Genomic DNA, 20,486 nt, shown 5'->3' on the forward strand with positions numbered 1-20,486 from the left:
CGAGGGCCTTATGTGTCTTGTTATAGAGGCGGAGACATACCCAGCAGGGAAACAGACCCCTCAGTCCAACTCGTCGATACTGACCAGAAATCCAAAATTAATCTCGTCTCATGTGTCAGCATTTGGCTCATAAACCCACCCAGATACTTTTAAAATGTTGTAATTGTACCAGCCTCCAACACTTCCTCTGGAAGTTCATGCCACACACGAACCACCTTTGTGTAAAAAAATTTCCCCATGTCTGTTTTTCAAACTCTCTCTCCTCTCACTGTAAAAATGTGTCCCCTGATCTTGAAATCCTCCATCCTTGGGAAGAGGCAACTACCATTAACCCTATCTACCCACCTCGTGGTTTTATAAACATCGCCTCTCAACCTTCTCTGCTCTGGCAGAAAAACATCCCAGCCGATCCAGCCTTAATTCCAATTTGATAATAGTGGCGCAGTGATGATTTCAGCTCTTTGTGTGTCAAGGATCTCTCAATTGTAAACAGTGCCTCTTAAATTCACCTCATCTTAAACCGAATGGCAAACGCTATTTGTGACCAGATTTGTCAGGTATGTTTTGAGATGGAGGAGTAAAACTCACAATAAAAGATTAATGCAGCCTTTATTCACAACTCATTATTAAACACACTTTCTCCATTTACAGATGTGATTGAGAGGCTTCTCCTAATGAATCTATGACTGATATCTGAGTTTGTCAGGATTTTGAGAGTCACTGTAGCTCTGTTGTAGCACAGGGAACTGTGCTTTCAGTCAGACCACATTGTGCAGAAAGTTCTCCCGCATCAGACGAGTAAAGTCGACGTGTTTGTAACAAGTTGTGAAACTTGAAAGTGTTCAAAAAACATTTGCAATGATGTTGCCAGTGTTGGAGTGTTTGAGGGAGGAAGAGGCTGAATAGGCTGGGATTATTTTCCCTGGAGCATTGGTTGCTGAGGGCTAAGCTTATAGAGGTTTATAAAATCCACAAAGGGCGTTGATAGCGTAAATAGGCAAGGTAGTTTCCTCAAGGTGGGAGAGTTTAGAATGAGAAGGCGCAGTTTTAGGGTGAGAGGAGAAAAGTTTAAAAGGGATCTCAAAGTGGTAAGTTTCTCACAGAGACGAGAGAGATTGAAAAACAGACATGGGGCATTTTTTTTACACAGAAGTGGTGGACATGGGTACAATTGCAACATTTGGATAAGTACGTGAATAGCAAAGGTTTGGAGGGAAAGGGAGAGGCTGAATAGTCTGAGGTTGTTTACCCTGGGGTGTCAGCAGCTGAGGGTTTGCCTTATAGAGGTTTATAAAACCATGAAGGACATGGATAGGGTAAAAAGTCAAGGACATTTCCTGGGTTTGGGGGAGACCAGAACAAGAGGGAACAGGTTTTAAGTGAGAGGCGAAAGGGACCTGAGGAGCAACATTTTCACAGAGGGTGATGTGTGTACAGAATGAGCTGCCAATGAAAGCGGTGAAGGGCTGGTACAATGTCAACATGTAAAAGGCATCCTCATTTATGTAAGTATATAAAGAGTCTAGAGAGATATAAAGACTCTGGTGCGGCCGCATCTGGAGTATTGTGTGCAGTTTTGGTCGCCATACTATAGGAAGGATGTGGAGACACTGGAACAGGTGCAGAGGAGGTTTACCAGGATGTTGCCTGGTATGGTAGGAAGATCGTATGAGGAAAGGCTGAGGCACTTGGGGCTGTTTTCATTGGAGAAAAGAAGGTTTAGAGGTGACTTGATAGAGGTGTACAAGATGATTAGGGGTTTAGATAGGGTTGACCATGAGAACCTTTTCCACGTATGGAGTCAACTATTACGAGGGGGCATAGCTTTAAATGAAGGGGTGGTAGGTATAGGACAGATATTAGGGGTAGATTCTTTACTCAGAGAGTCGTGAGTTCATGGAATGCCCTGCCAGTAGCAGTGGTGGACTCTCCCTCTTTATGGGCATTTAAACGGGCATTGGATAGGCATATGGAGGATAGTGGGCTAGTGTAGGCTAGGTGGGCTAGATCGGCGCAACATCGAGGGCCAAAGGGCCTGTACTGCGCTGTATTTTTCTATGTTCTATGTAAATGGGTCAAAATGAGCTGGATGTAGGTTTGCTCGCTGAGCTGGGAGGTTCATTTCCAGACATTTCGTCACCCTACTAGGTAACATCGTCACTAGGCCTCAGGTGAAGCAATGTACATGAGTCCCACTGAAGATGTTACCTAGTAGGGTGACGAAACATCTGGAAATGAACCTCGCAGCTCAGTGAGCAAACCTACATCCAGAACCTCAACCCGAGCTACAAATCTCAAAATACGCTGAGACAAAATGGGGTTAGCATATCTGATCAGCATGGACAAGTTGGATTGAAGGATCTGTTTCTGTGCTGTGCATCTCTGACTATTACTACTGGATACAGGCCTGGAGCAAGTAGGTGGTACTAGTTTAATGGGACATCATGGACTGGTTGGAGTCATACTGTTTCCGGACTGTATGATTAAAGAGCATCGAATGGTGATTAATCCCAAAGAGATGATAAAGGTTTCGAGCATCACCTTGGGCGCTTGCGTGTGGACCCCTTCCAGATAACTGAGGGCAATGGAGCACTGTAAGGTTCAGTACATCAGACAGTCAGCCAGCAAGTTCCCACTGGGAGACTAGTCTTAAGAAAGGAAGCAGTTTCCTGTCCCATCAGTTGGATTGTGAATACAGTTTGGAGCAAGTCCTATATTTCTGACAACATAGGTAGGCAGGACAGTGAAGAAGTCTTTGGCATACTGGCCTTCATCAGTCAGGGCACTGAGTATAACAGTTGGGAAGCTACGTTGCAGTTATCAAAGACATCGATGAGGCCACACTTGGAGTATTGTGTTCAGTTTTGGTCACCTTACTATAACAAGGATGGTATTAAACTGGAAAGATTGCAGAAGAAATTTACAAGGATATTGCTAGGACTCAAGGGTTTGAGTTATAGGGAGAGGTTTGACAAGTTAAGACTTCCTTCTTTAGAGCATAGGAGACTGAGGGGGGAACCTTATACAAGTGTCCAAGATCATGAGAGGCATGGATAGTGTGAATGCACTCAGTCTTTTTCCTGGAGTTGGGAAACGAGGACTAGAGGACATCAGGTTATGGTGAGAGGGGAAAGAATAACAGGTAACCTGAGGGGTAACTTTTTTTTTTAAACGCAGTGTGGTATGCATATGGAATGAGCTGCCAGTGAAAGTGGTTGAGGCGGGTATATTAACTACATTTAAAAGGAATTTGGACAAATACATGGATAGGAAAGGTTTAGAAGGGTATGGGCCAAGAGTAGGGAAATGATGGACGTGTTGATGGACGTTTTGGTTGGCGCGGACCAGTTTGGGCCAAAGGGCCTGTCACTGTGCTGTCGGACTCTATGAGTCGTGTATCTTTGTTGCTCTGACAGTTGAGTTTCCAGATGAGCATCTCACTAAATCATGCCAAATAAAATCCGATCTCATTCGTCAACGCTGATGCAGAGGTGCTGGTGTTGAATCGGGCTGGATCAAGGTCAGAAGTCACATGTCATCAGGTGAGAGTCTAACAGGTTTATCTGAAGACACAAGCTTTTGGAGCACTGCTCCTTCCCCACATCCAGGGAAAAGACATTGTCTATTTACCCTATCCATGCCCCTCATAATTTTGTGATCCTTTATAAGGTCACCCCTCCATGTCCGACACTCCAGGGAAAACAGCCCCAGTCTATTCAGCCTCTCCCTGCAGCTCAAATCCTCCAACCCCCAGCAACATCCTGGTAAATCATGTCTGATAGAAAAGTCAACGTTTTGGTAGAAGAAGGGCTAATGCTCATTCCTCCATCTTCTGGTGCTGTCTGGCTTGCTGTGTTTTCCCAGCCTACTGCTTGCCGACTTTGGATTCCAAAATCCAACGGGCGGGTGGGGGGAATGCAGTCCAGCACAAAACGAAAAAAAAAGCCCACTGACTCTACCACCACACCCACTGTCAGAACAGGCAGGAGGTTCAGTCCTGGGGGTGACCCACAGCAGGATCACCAGCGGAATCCAATTGTTGAGAACGCTGGTGTCCCCGCAAGTTGCAGGACACCGTGAACCTCCACCCACACCCTGGGCAGGCAAATGGCCTCTCGCCCGTGTGAATTCACCGGTGGGTCAGCAAGTCGGAGGAATAGCTGAAGGCCTTCTCGCACTCGGGGCAGCTGAAGGGCCTCTCCCCTGTGTGGACCTGCCTATGCTTTATGAGGGTTCACTGAAGGCCTTCCTGCACTCGGGGCAGGGGAATGGCCTCTCACCGATGTGGATCCGCTGGTGGGTCAGCAGGTGGGAGGAGCTAGTGAACCTCTTCCCGCACTCAGGGCAGCTGAATGGCCTCTCCCCAGTGTGGACCCGCCAGTGGACCAGTAGGTTGCAGAAGCGGGAGAAGCCATTCCCGCACTCCAGGCAGCCGAAGGGCCTCTCCCCAGTGTGACTGTGTCGATGAGTCTCCAGGGCAGATGGGACACGGAAGCCTTTCCCACAGTCGCCACACTTCCACGGTTTCTTCGTGGCTAAAGATTCAGCCATACACAAAAAGTGTGTACAGCTCCCTCACCACCGTGATTCCTCTTCCCAGGCCGTATAACTTGTTTCAGACTCCACATTCAGTGTGCTGCAACAGTAGGGTCTCTCATCCAGTCCCATAAATGCTGAAAATGTACTGAAACAAGAACCAAAAAACTTTGCTCCTTCTCACAGAATCACATTCGAAAATTGTTGTGATCCCGATGCATTAAGTGACTGTCTGACATTGATGTGAAAGTAAGGACTGCAGACGCTGGAGAGTCAGAGTCGAAGAGTGGCGTTGCTGGAAAAGCTCAGCAGGTCACACAGCATCCAAGGAGCAGGAGAGCCAATGTTTCAGGCATAAGCCCTTCATCTGTTTATTTTGAAACTTCCGTCTTCAGATTTTCAAATACTCTAAGACACCACAATATTCATCACTGTCAATCTGGGACAGGGAGGTGGGTGGGGGGGGGGGGGGGGGGGGGGGGGGTGGTAGTTGGAATGAGACCTCAAGGTATTGACACCTACATATGGCAAATGTTCACGGCAAGCCAGAGTCAGAGCACAGAAACACCCCCTTCAGAGCACAGAAACACCCCCTTCAGTCCAGCTTGTCCATGCCAACCAGATATCTAACCTAATCTCATCCCATTTGGTCAGCATTGGGCCCACATCCCTATCAACCCTTCCTATTCACAGACCCATCCAGATGTCTTTTAAATGTCTTAATTGGACCAGCATCCACCACTTCCTCTGCCATCTCTTTCCTTGCATGCACCACCTTCTGCATGAAAAAGTTGCCCCTTAAATTCCTTTGTAACAATACTCACTCCATCTAAACCCTTTACACAATAGCAGTCCCAGTCTATGTTTGGAAAGTTAAAATTCCCTACCATAGCCACCCTATTATTCTTGCAGATACTTCTTGCAGTTCCTCCTGACTATTACATGGTCTATAATACAATCCCAAGGTGATCATACCTTTTTTTATCTCCAGGCTTCACCCAAATCACCTTCTTGGATGTACTCCCAGGAATATCCTTCCAGACTACAGCAGGAATACTATACCTTATCAAAAATACAACTCCCACTCCTCTCTTCCCTCACTTTCTATCCTTTTTTCAATGCAAAGGGAATAACTTCTCATTGTGATACTGCATTTGGCACGTGTTTGCCGATTGAGACACTGACTTGTACCAAATTTTCCAGAGTCTGCCCCCTCCCTGGATTCACTACCTTTCCATGCAGTTGCTGCAAATAAACAACTAAAGCCCAGAATGAAAAAAAGTATAAAAGGGGGTGAGAAAAGAGAGTGCTGTACTCATAGATGTTCGATAGAGGAAGGAAGGTGCAGTCTGGGGTAAACCTCAATCTTCATTCAGAAATAGAAGCAACACCAACAAGTTCAGAAACTCGTAATTTTGGATTAGTGGTGCTGGAAGAGCACAGCATTTCAGGCAGCATCCGAGAAGCAGCAAAATCGACGTTCCAGGCAAAAGCCCTTCGTCAGGAATAAAGGCAGAGAGCCTGAAACGTGGAGAGATAAGCTAGAGGAGGGTGGGGATGGGGGAAAGTAGCAAAGAGTACAATAGGTGAGTGGGGAAGGGGATGAAGGTATTAGGTCGGAGGCGGGGAGGAGGGTGGAGTGGATAGGTGGTAAAAGAAGATAGGCAGGTAGGACAAGTCATGGGGACAGTGCTGAGCTGGAAGTTTGGAACTAGGGTGAGATGGGGAAGGGGAAATGAGGAAACTGTTGAAGTCCACATTGATGCCCTGCGGTTGAAATGTTCTGAGGCGGAAGATGAGGCGTTCTTCCTCCAGGCGTGCGGTGGTGAAGGAGGCCCAGGTTCTCCATGTCCTCGGCAGAGTATGAGGGGGAGTTGAAATGTTGGGCCACAGGGCGGTGTGGTTGATTGGTGCGGGTGTCCCGGAGATGTTCCCTAAAGCGCTCTGCTAGGAGGCATCCAGTCTCCCCAATGTAGAGGAGACTGCATTGGGAGCAACGGATGCAATAAATGATATTAGTGGATGTGCAGGTAAAACTTTGATGGATGTGGAAGGCTCCTTTAGGTCCTTGGATGGAGGTGAGGGAGGAGGTGTGGGTGTAGGTTTTGCAGTTCCTGCTGTGGCAGGGGAAGGTGCCAGGCTGGGAGGATGGGTTGTAGGGGAGCGTGGACCTGACCAGGAGGGAACGGTCTTTGCGGAAGGCAGAAAGGGGTGGGGAGGGAAATATACCCCTGGTGGTGAGGTCTTTTTGGAGGTGGGGAAATGTCGGCGGATGATTTGGTTTATGCGAAGGTAGGTAGGGTGTTCTGTCCTTGTTATGGTTGGAGGGGTGGGGTCTGAGGGCAGAGGTGCAGGATGTGGACGAGTTGCGTTGGAGGGCATCTTTAACCATGTGGGAAGGGAAATTGCGATCTTTAAAGAAGGAGGTTCTGTGGTGGAACTGCTCCTCCTGGGAGCAGATATGGCGGAGGTGGAGGATTTGGGAATACTGGATGCCATTTTTGCAAGAGGTAGGGTGGGAAGAGGTGTAATCCAGGTAGCTATGGGAGTCGGTGGGTTTGTAAAAAATGTCAGTGTTAAGTCGGTCGTCATTAATGGAGATGGAGAGGTCCAGGAAGGGGAGGGAGGTGTCAGAGATGATCCAGGTAAATTTAAGGTCAGGGTCGAATGTGTTGGTGAAGTTGATGAATTGCTCAATCTCCTCGCGGGAGCATGAGGTGGCGCCAATGCAGTATTCAATGTAGCGGAAGAAGAGGTGGGGAGTGGTGCCGGTGTAATTACGGAAGATCGACTGTTCTATGTAGCCAACAAAGAGACAGGCATAGCTGGGGCGCATACGTGTGCCTATGGCTACCCCTTTGGTCTGGTGGAAGTGGGAGGATTCGAAGGAGAAATTGTTAAGGGTAAGGACCAGTTCAGCCAAACAAATAAGAGTGTCGGTGGAATGGTACTGTTGGGGACGTCGGGAGAGGAAAAAACGGAGGGCTTGGAGGCCCTGGTCATGGCAGATGAAGGTGTAGAGGGATTGGATATTCATGGTGAAGATGAGGCGTTGGGGGCCGGGGAAATGGAAGTCTTGGAGGAGGTGGAGGGCGTGGGTGGTATCTCGAACGTTTGTGGGGAGTTATTGGACTAGGGGGGATAGGACAGTGTTGAGGTAGGTAGAGATGAGTTCAGTGGGGCAGGAGCATGCTGAGACAATGGGTTGGCCAGGGTGGTCAGGCTTGTGGATCTTGGGAAAGAGGTAGATCCGGGCACACCGCAATTTCCCTTCCCACGTGGTTAAAGATGCCCTCCAACACATCTCGTCCACATCCCGCACCTCCGCCCTCAGACCCCACCCCTCCAACCATAACAAGGACAGAACGCCCCTGGTGCTCACCTTCCACCCTACCAACCTTCGCATAAACCAAATCATCCACCGACATTTCCACCACCTCCAAAAACACCCCACCACCAGGGATATATTTCCCTCCCCACCCCTTTCCGCCTTCTGCAAAGACCGTTCCCTCCGTGACTACCTGGTCAGGTCCACGCTCCCCTACAACCCACCCTCCCATCCTGGTACTTTCCCCTGCCACCGCAGGAACTGCAAAACCTACACCCACACCTCCTCCCTCACCTGCATCCAAGGCCCTAAAGGAGCCTTCCACATCCATCAAAGTTTTACCTGCACATCCACTAATATCATTTATTGCATCCGTTGCTCCCAATGCAGTCTCCTCTACATTGGGGAGACTGGACGCCTCCTAGCAGAGCGCTTTAGGGAACATCTCCGGGACACCCGCACCAATCAACCACACCGCCCTGTGGCCCAACATTTCAACTCCCCCTCATACTCTGCCGAGGACATGGAGAACCTGGGCCTCCTTCACCACCGCACGCCTGGAGGAAGAACGCCTCATCTTCCACCTCAGAACACTTTAACCCCAGGGCATCAATGTGGACTTCAACAGTTTCCTCATTTCCCCTTCCCCCATCTCACTCTAGTTCCAAATTTCCAGCTCAGCACTGTCCCCATGACTTGTCCTACCTGCCTATCTTCTTTTCCACTTATCCACTCCACACTCCCCCCTGCCTCCGACCTATCACCTCCATCCCCTCCCCCACTCACCTATTGTACTCTATGCTACTCTCTCCCCACCCCCACCCTCCTCTAACTTATCTCTCCAGCTTCAGGCTCTCTGCCTTTATCCCTGACGAAGGGCTTTTGCCCAAGACGTCGATTTTGGCTGTCCTCGGATGCTGCCTGAACTGCTGTGCTCTTTCAGCACTACTAATCCAAAATCTGGTTTCCAGCATCTGCTGTCATTGTTTTTACCCTCAGAATCTCATAGTCTAACTTCCACATTTAGACAATAGCGGGGCTCTAATTGGCAGGAGGACCAGACTCTTTCCGGTCCTCCAGGGTTCTCCACTGGTCCGTAAAAGATAGTCGCGAGGCGCTTCCGCGGAGAGCTATGCGCATGTGCAATACTTTGCTGACACAAATGCACATGCGTCGTGCTTGCTGACACCGAGGAGCATGCGTAGTTAGACCTTTGGAAATTTTACGCGGCCAAATTCTCGCAAATGGGACTTGATTGGGTTAGGATATCTGGTCAGTACGGACGAGTTGGACCGAAGGATCTGTTTCAGTGCTGTACAACCCCATGACTCTGTGGGATTAGGGCGTCACTGGTTAGACCAGCATTTCTTGCCCGGCGGGAGCGAGGACTGTCAAAAGTCAAACTCACTGCTGCGGGTCTGGAGTCATGTGTGGGGCAGACCAGGTAAAGGATGACATTTACCTTCCCGATAAAAGACATTAGTGAATCAGATGGCCTTTCCCCCCGAAAGTGATTTCATCGTTAGATTCTAAGCTTCAGACCTCTGACCAGATTAAAATTCCACCATGTGCCACGGCGGGATTCGAACCCGGGAGTCCCCAGAACTGGGTTAATCATCCAGCCAATAATAGCACGAGACTGTCGCTACTTCAATCCCTCTGCGATGACACATGAACTCACCAGTGCTTGCGCAGGTAGGAGGAGTCAATGAACTCTTTCCCACACTGAAAACAAGTGAATGGCCTGTCCTCAGTGTGGACCTGCTGGTGGATCAGCAGAGCAGCTAACTGAGCAAACCACTTCCCACACGCAGGGCTGTGAATGCCCTCTCCCCCCGAGTGGACCCGCTGGAGTGTTCGCAGGTTGCACATCTGACTGAAGCCTTTACGGCACACAGGGCAGGTGAACAGCCTCTCTCTGGTGTGAACCCCCTGGTGCGTCAGTTGGGTGGAAGAATCAATGAATCTCTACCCGCACACAGAGCAGGTGAAGGACCACACCCCGTTATGAAAGCATCTGTGGATTTCAAGTGCCGAAAGGGAAGGGAATCCTTTCCAAGCGTCCCCACATTTCCATAGTTTGTTTTTCATTTTTGAGCTTGGGTTCTCCTGGCGTTGCTCTGGGTTTGCCGGCCAGCTGCAATTGCAAAGAGAACAGATACACAGTCTCTAGTGGTGTGATGTTGATACCCCAAGCTGAGTAATTCAGTAAAGCGCTTTTCAGTCAATGCCCTGAATCTCCCTCACTTGGGTATCTATTCCGCTGTGTTCTTCCTGCCACACCAGTGTCCAAGATCTCTGAAGCACACAGAAACAAACATTTATTCTTGATTTAAATGACTGCTGATAATCACGTTCTAATAAATCAAGTGGCTCTGTCAGAAGTTGATATTACACTTGATTTCAGATTTCTTTCTGCATGTCTTCCACTTGATATCCTTCAGAAAAATTAACAAAGTAAGTGTACTGTTAAATGAACATAGCATAGACACCAAATTCTTGCAAACTGCCAGATGCCTTCTGATCACATGCTTTCCAGGACACCAAAACCTGAAAACTGTCATGCAGCCAGCCAGCCAGCCTTAAGAATCACCTAAGTGAAGCTTTCCTCCATACACAATTACCTGGAACAAGATGCTGTCAAAGATGCTGCAAATGGAGCTGAATCAAGGACATGAAAATGAAATATCAAGGCCGCTTGAGAAAAGAAAGCCATTTAAGTTGCTGAATGACTTCCTTCTATCCTATTAAATGAAAAAGATGACAAGAAATATAGAATGTTATTAGAAGGTGAAACATATTAGCCATGAAAGTATTACAACAGTGAATAATGTTAGATATACACAAAATGAAGCAACACATATGTACTTTTTATATCAATGTGCTAATCCCTTAAATGCTGCTCAGTTCCATGAGAAACTACACTTTTAATTGTGTACCTGAGGATAGAAGCAATCCATTTCTAGGATGCAAATTGTATTCAAATGAATGTGTTAATTTAAGGAAAGAAGTGAAAATACATTTAAGAGGGACAGAGAGCATCTGAGCACCTTTGCAGAGTCTTGTCCCTCCCTGGATTCACTGCAGTTGCCATAAGTGAACAGTTTTCCCCCATCTCTCCCTCCCAAGATGAAGAATTGCTTTGCTCCTCGATGTTGCCTAGAGGAGGGAGTTTTACACTGAAATTGAATGAAGATAGAGCTTCACTCCAGACTGCAACTTCCTTCCATTGTCCAACATGAGAGTTCGGCACTTTCTGAGGGGGTGGGGGGTGGGGGGGAACATGTCAGGATAGATGCCGATAAAATGCTTACTTGTCAGAGAATCTAGAACTCGATGACGCAAATTATAAATAAGGGCTTTCCCATATCAGGCAGAATGAGGAATTTATTCTCTCTTCTTTATTGCAATGCTCCCACACAGAGAGTAATAGAGACTGGCTCTTTGAATGTATTCAAGGCTGAATTAAACTGAATTTTGAGAGACAGGGAATGAAAGGTTATTGAGTACAGGTAGCAAATGAAGTTAAGGCCACAGCAGGACATGCATGATCTTCTTAATTGGAAAGTAAGCCAAATGAATAGCAGTGGCAAGAGATTTAACGCGTTCCATGTGTGAGTGATCCTTCAAACAGTTGTTGAAGCTGGACAGAGACATGGATTCCCACATTATAGTGAAACCGTGGAAGTGTGAGGACTGTGGGAAGGAATTCAAAATTCCATCTTTCCTTGAACGTCATTGTCACGGTCACACCAGGAAGCGGCCGTTCGCCTGCTCCATGTGCAGCACGGACTTCATTCATTTATCTAAAATGGTGATCCACCGGCAGAGTTTCACGGGGAAGAGGTCTTTCATCTGCTTTGTGTGGGAAGGAGTTTATTTATTTATCACCCTGGTGACCCACAGGCTGTTCGCCTGCTCTAAGTGCATGAACGGATTCACCCAGTCATTTGCCTTGCTGATCCACCAATAGGTCCATATGAGGGAAAAGACCATCCTCCTGCTCTGTCTGCATGAAGGTATTCATTAATTTGTCTGCCCTGCTTATGCACCTTCGGGTTCACACCAGGGAGAGACTGTTCTCCTGCTCCATGTGCAGGAAGGCGTTCATTCATTTATCCACCCTGGTGACCCACCAGCAGGTTCACACCGGGGAGAGGTGTGGGAAGGGATCCATTAACTCCTCTGACCTGCAGACAAACCGGCACATTCACACCAGGGAGAGGCTGTTCACCTGCTTCGTCTGCGGGAAAGAGTTTAGCCATTCATCCATCCTGCTGGCGCACAGGTGCATCCACACTGAGGATAGACCGTTCTCCTGGTCTGTGTACGGGAAGGGATTCACGGAGTATTCCAGCTGCAGAGACACCAGCGGGTTCACACTGGGGAAAGGCCTTTCATCTGCTCCGTATGCGGAAAGGGATTTAGTCAGTCATCCCATCTGCTCAGACACCAATCCAGTCAAGTAGAGCACGTTTGGATTCTTTGTGGGTGTGACTTGTATTAGTATTCAAGAGGAAGGGTAGTACTGTTGAGGCAGGATTGACTGCAGGTAGAGTAGGTGGCGGTGCATGGCTGATAGCATGGAGCAGAGGATCCGGAAAGAGAATTGTTGCTGAAGGTTTCGAATTTGTAGTGTGTGCTGGGTATCCTGTCCAAGTTCAAACTGTGTTGGGCTGAATGTGGTCCAGAGTCCATGTGAGATCAATTGGTTCCATAGGCAGTTCTGAGGAATAGCTGATTTTGATGAAGGGCTTCTGCCTGAACATCGATCCTGATGAAGGGCTTATGCCCAAAACATCGATTCTCCTGCTCCTGGGATGCTGCCTGACCTGCTGTCCTTTTCCATCAACGCACTCTCGACTATTAGTACTCAAGAGTGCTTACATTCACTGGTCAGTTGAGCAGCTATTAAAACACACTTACTGATTTGGAACATGCAGTGGAGTCGGGAGATGTATACCTGTCATGTTTTATTCTGTGAAAAAGTCTATCCCATGGAAAGATTGGCTCCAGTTTGTCCCTTCCCCAGGAGGCTGTCAGGACGATAACATGGGAAACAGAGAATGCTTGTCCAGTACTGAAGGTTGGACAAATTGGAAAAATGAGAGTTTCTGATAATGTCTTACAATTCTGGTGGCTTTTGGAGGTATTTTTGAAATTGTCATGATCTGTGTGACCCACTGATGTTCCCAGAGTCTGAGCCACACCAGAAATGGCAGGATGAAGAAGGGAATGCAGACATGCGTTATATCCCTACCATAGAGTCATAGAACCTGACCGCATGGAAACAAATCTTTCTGTCCAACTCATCCATGCTGACCAGTTATCCCAAATTGGTGAGGCCGCTTCTGAAATATTGTGTTCAATTCTGGCCTTCTTGTTATCAGAGGATGTTAAAGTTGAAAGGGCTCAGAAAAGATGTACAAGGATGTTGCCAGGCTTGGAGGGTTTGAGCTCTAGGGAGAGTCATAGAGTCTTAGAATCATGGAGATGTACATGTGGAAACAGACCATTCATTCCAAATTATCCATGCTGACTAGACATCCAAACCTAAACTAGTCCCATTTGCCAGCACTTGGCCCATATCCCTCAAACCCTTCCTATTCATATACCCACCCAGATGCCTTTTTGAATGTTGTCACTGTAGCAGCCTCCACCACTTCCTTTAATAGCGCATTCCATACACATGCCACCCTCTGCGTGAAAAAGTTGTCCCTTAGGTCCCTTTTCTCACCGTAACCTTCTGCCTGCTAGTTCTGGACTCCCCCACTCCAGGAAAAAAAACCTTGTCTATTTCCCCTATCCATGCTCCTCATGATTTTATAAACCTGTATAATGTCACCCCTCACCCTCTGACACTCCAGAGAAAGTAGCCCTATATTGGTCAGAGCATTGAGTATATGAATTGGGAGGTCTCTGTCCAATGGTCACTTACTGTTCCATTCAATAATTCTATAATTGGAAGTATATGACATAGCTAAAGGACAAAAATACAACATATAATTGTATTTGAATCTCGGAGACTAGCATATTGAATATATAACCATTAAATAACACTAGATAGATCTCTGTCCTTTCTCAAGTTCCAGTCCTGATAAATGCCTTGCGGACCTGAAAGCCTTGAGAGACAGAGAGAATCTGAAACCCTTTCCATTTGATTCACTTCCTCTTTTTCCAGCTGCTATAACTGAATGGTTTCCCCCCTCCCCCTCTCACTCCCCATCTCCAACCCAGGATGAGGAATGGAAAGGGGGGACATTGATTTGCTCCCAGATGTTGCCCAGAGGGAGGGAGTTTCCCTCTGAAATTGGCCTCGTCCCGCGTTGTGACGTTCACGATGGAGGGCGGGGCGTCGTAAAGGAGCCAATAGAAATCGCAGCGCCGACCGGTGATGTCGCTGTGTTCCAAGTCCTTTTGGCCAACGGCCCGTACGTCGCACAAAGAATGAACCATACTTGGCGACTGACCAATTGCAAACCCGGAGGACCCGAAAGGAGTCTGGTCCTCCTGCCAATCAGAGCTCACCTATTGTCTAAATGAGCTCGGGAAGAGGTGGGTAGGGGCGGGCTGCCTTAGAGTGGTCGGAAGGTGCTGAGGGTGGTTAGTGAAGCCGGAAGGTGGGTAGGCCGTCCTGACTGCTGTCACCCTGGGCGGGTACCAGGGCGGGCTGTCCTAGAGGTGGTCGAAAGGTGTGTCAGGGCGGACCGAGAACTGGAAGGGGCATGGGGTGGACCGAGAACCGGAAGGTGGGTAGGGGCGGGCTGCCTTAGAGCGGTCGGAAGGTGGGAGGGGCGGGGGCTTGCTGGGTCTGTATTGTCTGCACTTTTGTATGTAACGGTATTGTCTAATGTATAAATGTCATTGTCACTGTCTTGTCACACGTGGAACTGGGATTTGAGGTTTGTCCTCCTCTCCCTGTAAAATGGTTGAACGGTAGGGTTCGGGGCCTAGCTTTGCTGCTCCTCTCCCTTGTAAAACTGCTGTCTTTTGTGTACAGCTGTCAATGTTTTTTGTAAACTGTTTTGTAATTTGTTTAATAAAATAAAAAAAAAATGAGCTCGGGAAGAGGTGGGTAGGGGCGGGCTGCCTTAGAGTGGTCGGAAGGTGGGAGGGGCGGGGGCTTGCTGGGTCTGTATTGTCTGTACTTTTGTATGTAACGGTATTGTCTAATGTACAAATGTCATTGTCACTGTCTTGTCACATGTGGAACTGGGATTTGAGGTTTGTCCTCCTCTCCCTGTAAAATGGTTGAACGGTAGGGTTTGGGGCCAAGCTGTGCTGCTCCTCTCCCTTGTAAAATTGCTGTCTCTTGTGTACAGCTGTTAATGTTTTTTTGTAAACTGTTTTGTAATTTGTTTAATAAAATAATATGAGCTCGGGAAGCTGCTACTACTTGTCTGAATGAAGATAGAGCTTCACCCCAGACTGCAACTTCCTTCCTCTGTCCAACATCTGTGAGTACGGCACTTTCTTTCTATACCCTTCCCATCCTTTTCAATTTCTTTTCTCGTTCTGGGGTTAAACTGATATCCCTGCCCGACCTCAGCTCCTCAGACCACATCTCTGTTATGCTAATCCCAGTATACAGGCGTATCAGACTGGTTCTGAAGCAGGTGAAAACCTGGCCAGGTGGAGCCATTTCTGCTCTTCAAGACTGTTTTGAGCGCACTGACTGGTGGGTGTTCAGGGAGACGACAAATGATAGCGATTCCATCAATTTAGAGGAGTACATGATGTCGGTGATTTCCTACATTAGCAAGTGTATTGACGGTGTCATTGTGTCCAAGACCATCACTACTTGCCCCAACCAGAAGCTATGAATGACTGTAAAGGTGTGTGCAGTGCTGAGGACCTGTGATTCTACCTCCATAGCAGATGATAAGGCGGGCCTAACAACAGTGAGGGCCAACCTGACCCGGGCATCAAAGAGTCAAAATGTGCATACACAGAAAATACACAGCCACTTTCAGGACAGCAGTGATAAACTGAGCGTGTGGAAGGGCATCCAAGCCATCACTAACCACCGAACAGCATTGCCTGGTTGTGCTGGTGGTGCCTCCCCACTGCTGGATGAGATGAACAACATTTTATGCATAGTTTGAGGCACAAAATGATGCGGCAGCGAGGAACTCCAAGCCCCCACCCACCTCCCAATTCAGTCTCTCATGACCAGACTGAGCAACAGTTTCTTCCCCCAAGCCATCAGACTCCTTAACACTATATGATTGGACTCTTTTTCTATCTGAAATTTTTGCATAACTTTGAATTGCTGTTAGAAAAATGTCTATTATTTATCGTTCTTTTATTATGCCATAACTTGCGTGTTTTGTACTTCTGGTCCCTCAAAGTAGAGGAGATGACAGAAACATTGGATGCTGGTGAGAGAACGTTTACAAAATTAATCCCGGGAATTGACGTGTTTGCTAATGATGCAAGGTTGAGTAGCTTAGTTACACATTCATTTGAGTTTGGAAAAATTAGAGGAGATCTTAATGAATAAATATCAGAATCTTAGTGGGCCTGAAAGGTTAGTTGCCAAAAAGGTAGTGTTCATTTGTGGGAAAAGGTAGTGTTCATTTGTCTCAGACCAGAAGGAATAGTCTCTAATCTTAAGTGTTTGCATATTTATGATGGAGATAAGGTGGATATCTTCTCTGAGGGTAATGACTGACAGGGCTATTGAAGCTCTATCACTAAGTATAGTCAAGGCAGATGGTGGACAGAATTTTAATCAATAATAAGGCATTAATGTGGATTTGTGGATTATAATATTAGACATTATGGTAATGAATGGTGGAGCAGATTCAATGGGCTGAATGGATTATTTTGGTCGAAGGTTTTGTAAACATCCTGTGGGATCTTGACAGGGCAGATATGGATAAAATGCTTCAACCTATGCATGATATTCAGACCTAGGGTTCCACAGGAACCAGAATTGTCTGTTTTGAATTTCTATCATGTGCAGATGGTGATGCTTCGTATAATCTCCTTTTACAGGGTATGAGAAAGGGAAGGAATTGCAGGCAGAAATATCAAAACAAGACAATCATAATCAGCCTTTGAATCTCTCAGGATTTATTATTTCTCTGCTGCCCTGTCTGCTTCGAAAGGTTTCAATCATCAGTGAGACTGAGTCACACAGACCTGAGTGAGAGTGTCCCAGTGAACTGACTGTGGGAAGAGCTCTAAGCGGATACACAGCCTGAAATAGCAACATCCCATTTGCAGTGGCAAGAGACAGAACACATTCCATGTGAGTGGTCTTTCAACTGGTTGTCAAACCTGGAGAGAGATCAGGACTTCCACGTGATGGAGAAACCGTGGAAATGCGAGGATTGCAGGAAAGAATTCAAATTCCTGTGTCTGCTTGATTCCCATCATCGTGGTCACACCGGGGAGAGGCCATTCACCTGCTCAGTGCGTGGGAAGGCATTCGTTCACCTATCCACCCTGGTGACTCACCAGTGGGTTCACACCGGGGAGAAGTCATTCATTTGCTCAGTTTATGAGAAGGACTTCACCCATTCGACTTCCCTGCTAACTCACCAGCACATTCACACCAGCGAGAAGCCGTTCTCCTGCTCCACCTGCAGGGAGCACAGATTCCTCTGCCCTGCAGATACACCAGTGTGTTCACACCGGAGAAAGGCCATTTACTTGCTCAGTGTGTGGGAAGGCCTTTAGTCGGTTGTCCCATCGACTGAGACACCTCTTCAGCCACACCGAGTAGAGAGTTTTTTAATTCTTTGTGTAGGTGTGACTTGTATTAGTATTCAAGATAGCACACATTCACTGGTCAGTTGAGCATCTATTAAGAGGCTCTTAACGATTTGGAACATGCAGTGACATCAGGAGGTATATACCTGAAATGTTTGACTCTTTGAAGAAATCTGAGTTGGAAAGTGTGGCACTATAAGAAGTACAGCAGGTTAGGCAGCATCCGAGGGGCAGGAGAGTTGATGTTTCGAGCATAAGCCCTTCATCAAATTCCAGCGCCATACTTTTTGACACTGACTTTCTAGTATCTGCAGTCCTTGCCTCTGAGTCTGTGACGAAATCTGCCCGTGTAAAGATTGGCTCCACTTTCTCCCTTCCCAGTGAGGCTGTCAGGATGATTACATGGGTAAAAGAGAGAGCTCTTCCAGTGCTGAAGGTTGGATAATTAAAATTAGGAACAATAAATTTTCTTACTGCGGCTACAATCCTGGTAGCTTATGTGAGAAATGCCTCAAGGTATGTGGACATTGTCAGAGTCTGGTGACCAACTGAGATCCACAGTTTGAACCACACAACAAGTGGCAGGATGGAGGGGGGAATGTAGACATGGGTTATGTCCCTACCATAGAGCCATAAAACTCCACTGCACAGAAACAGACCTTTCAGTCCAACACGTCCTTACCGACCAGATATCCCAAATTGATGAAGCCATTTCTGGAATACTATGTTCAGCTCCAGTCTCTCTGCTTTGGGAAGGATTTAACACTTAAACGATTCAGAAAAAAGTTTACAAGGCTGTTGCCAGGGTTGAAGGGTTTGCGGTAAAGAGAGAGGATGAATAGGCTGGGACTGGTTTTCTCTGAAGCATCAAAGGTTGAGGGGTGACCTTTATAGAGGTTACAAAATCATGAGTGGTATGGATAGGGTGAATACTGATGCTGTTTCCCCAGTGTGGGCGAGTCCAAGCCCCCCCCCCCCCCCCCCCTCCCCCCAGGATAAGGAATGGAAAGAGGGAGACATTGCTTTGTTCCCAGATGTTGCCCAGAGGAAGGGAGTCTCCCTTTGAAACAGGTAGATAAGATAGTGAAGAACATGTTTTGTATGCCTTCCATTTTTGGTCAGAGCATTCCGTATAGGAGTTGGGAGGTCGTGTTGCGGCTGTACAGGATGTTGGTTAGGCCACTTTTTGAATATTGCATGCAATTCTGGTCTCCTTCCTATTGGAAGAATGTTGTAAAACTTGAAAGGATTCAGAAAAGATTTACAAGGATGTAACCAAGGTTGGAGGATTTGAGCTATATTGAGAGGCTGAAAAGTCTGGGGCTGTTTTCCCTGGAGCATTGGAGGCTGAGGGGTGACCTTATAGGGATTATAAAATCATGAAGGGCATGGGTAGGATAGAAATATTGGGTCACAGACTTTAACCTCATACTTTCAATGCATTATCTGACCTGAGATGGCATCTATTGTTAAAGCTATCTTGAGAATGTAACTTTTTAAAAAGTTCTGGGATTTACATATGAAGGAACCAAAACTAATTCATCTTTTGAAAAGATGAAAGATTTAAGCTAAATTTGTTTAATATTACATTCCTGAACAATAGTCTTGTGTGATTCCAGGCAGCTGGCCAATGACAGTACCTGTCACCGTAGCTCCTATTGGCTCCTTTAGGAAGTTCTCCATATACACTTAGGGCTATCTGGCTGCATGAGGGTTTTCAGGTTTGTGTCCTGGATAATATGTGATCATCAGGCATCTGGCAATCTACAAGAATTGCCACCAATGTTATGTTTCTTTAACTGTACTGACCGTGATCACTTATTTTGCAATTTGTTTTTTTTTGCAGGAAGACATACGGAAAGAAATCTGAAAGCAAATGATACATCGACTTTTGACATAGCCACTTGATTCATTGGGACTAGAATATCAGCACCCATACCAATCGAGAAGAAATGTTTGTTTTTGTCTGCGTGAGAGATTTTGGATACTGGTGTGGCAGGAAGAACATTGAGACACAGATACGCAAGTGAGGAAGATTCAGGGCACTGACTGTGAAAGGCACTTTAATGATTCTCAGCTTGGGGGATCAAAACCACACCACCAGAGACTGTTCACCTGTGTGTGCAGGAAGGATTTGTCGATTCTTCCACCTTACTAACGCACCAGCAGGTCCACACTGGGGAGAGACCATTCACCTGTGGTACCCATAGTGTTAGGTGTGGGAATGGATTCAGTCAGATGTGCAACCCTGTGGACACGCCAGCGAATCCACACCAGGGAGAGGCCATTCACCTGCTGTCAGTGCAAGAAGGGCTTCACCAGTTCCTCCCACCTGCATAGGCACCAGTGAGTTCATGTGCCATCGCAGGGCAATTGAAGGAGTGACAGCTGAATGCCATTATCAACTGGACGATCAACCCAGTTCTGGGGACTCATGGGTTCAATTCCTGCCACGGCAGATGGCGGAATTGGAATTCGGTCAGAAGGATTGAGTTCAGAATTGGTAGGGGGGGAAAGACATCTGATTCACTCATATCCTTTTTAGGGAAGGAAATTGCCGTTGTGGAAAAGGATTCACTCAGTTGTCCTAGCTGCATTCTTTACCCAGTCTGGCCTACATGTAGCAGTATGGTTGACTCTTGACTGTCCCTCCTCCCCCCGGGGAGAAATTTACTTGAATGACGGCGCGGTGGCTCAGTAGTTAGCACTGCTGCTTCACAGCACCAAAGTTCCAGGTTCGATTCCAGGCTCTGGTGACTGTCAGTGTGGAATTTGCATGTTGTCCGTGTCTGCGTGGGTTTCCTCAGAGTGCTCTGGTTTCCTCCCACAGTACAAAAATGTGCAGGCCAGGTGAATAGTCCATGTTAAATTACCCATAGTGTTAGGTGCATTAGTCAGAGAG

Source organism: Chiloscyllium plagiosum, unplaced genomic scaffold, assembly GCF_037043375.1.
Source record: "Chiloscyllium plagiosum isolate Xiang-an unplaced genomic scaffold, Cpla_swu_hap1 HiC_scaffold_27, whole genome shotgun sequence".
In the NCBI taxonomy this organism is placed as follows: domain Eukaryota; kingdom Metazoa; phylum Chordata; class Chondrichthyes; order Orectolobiformes; family Hemiscylliidae; genus Chiloscyllium; species Chiloscyllium plagiosum.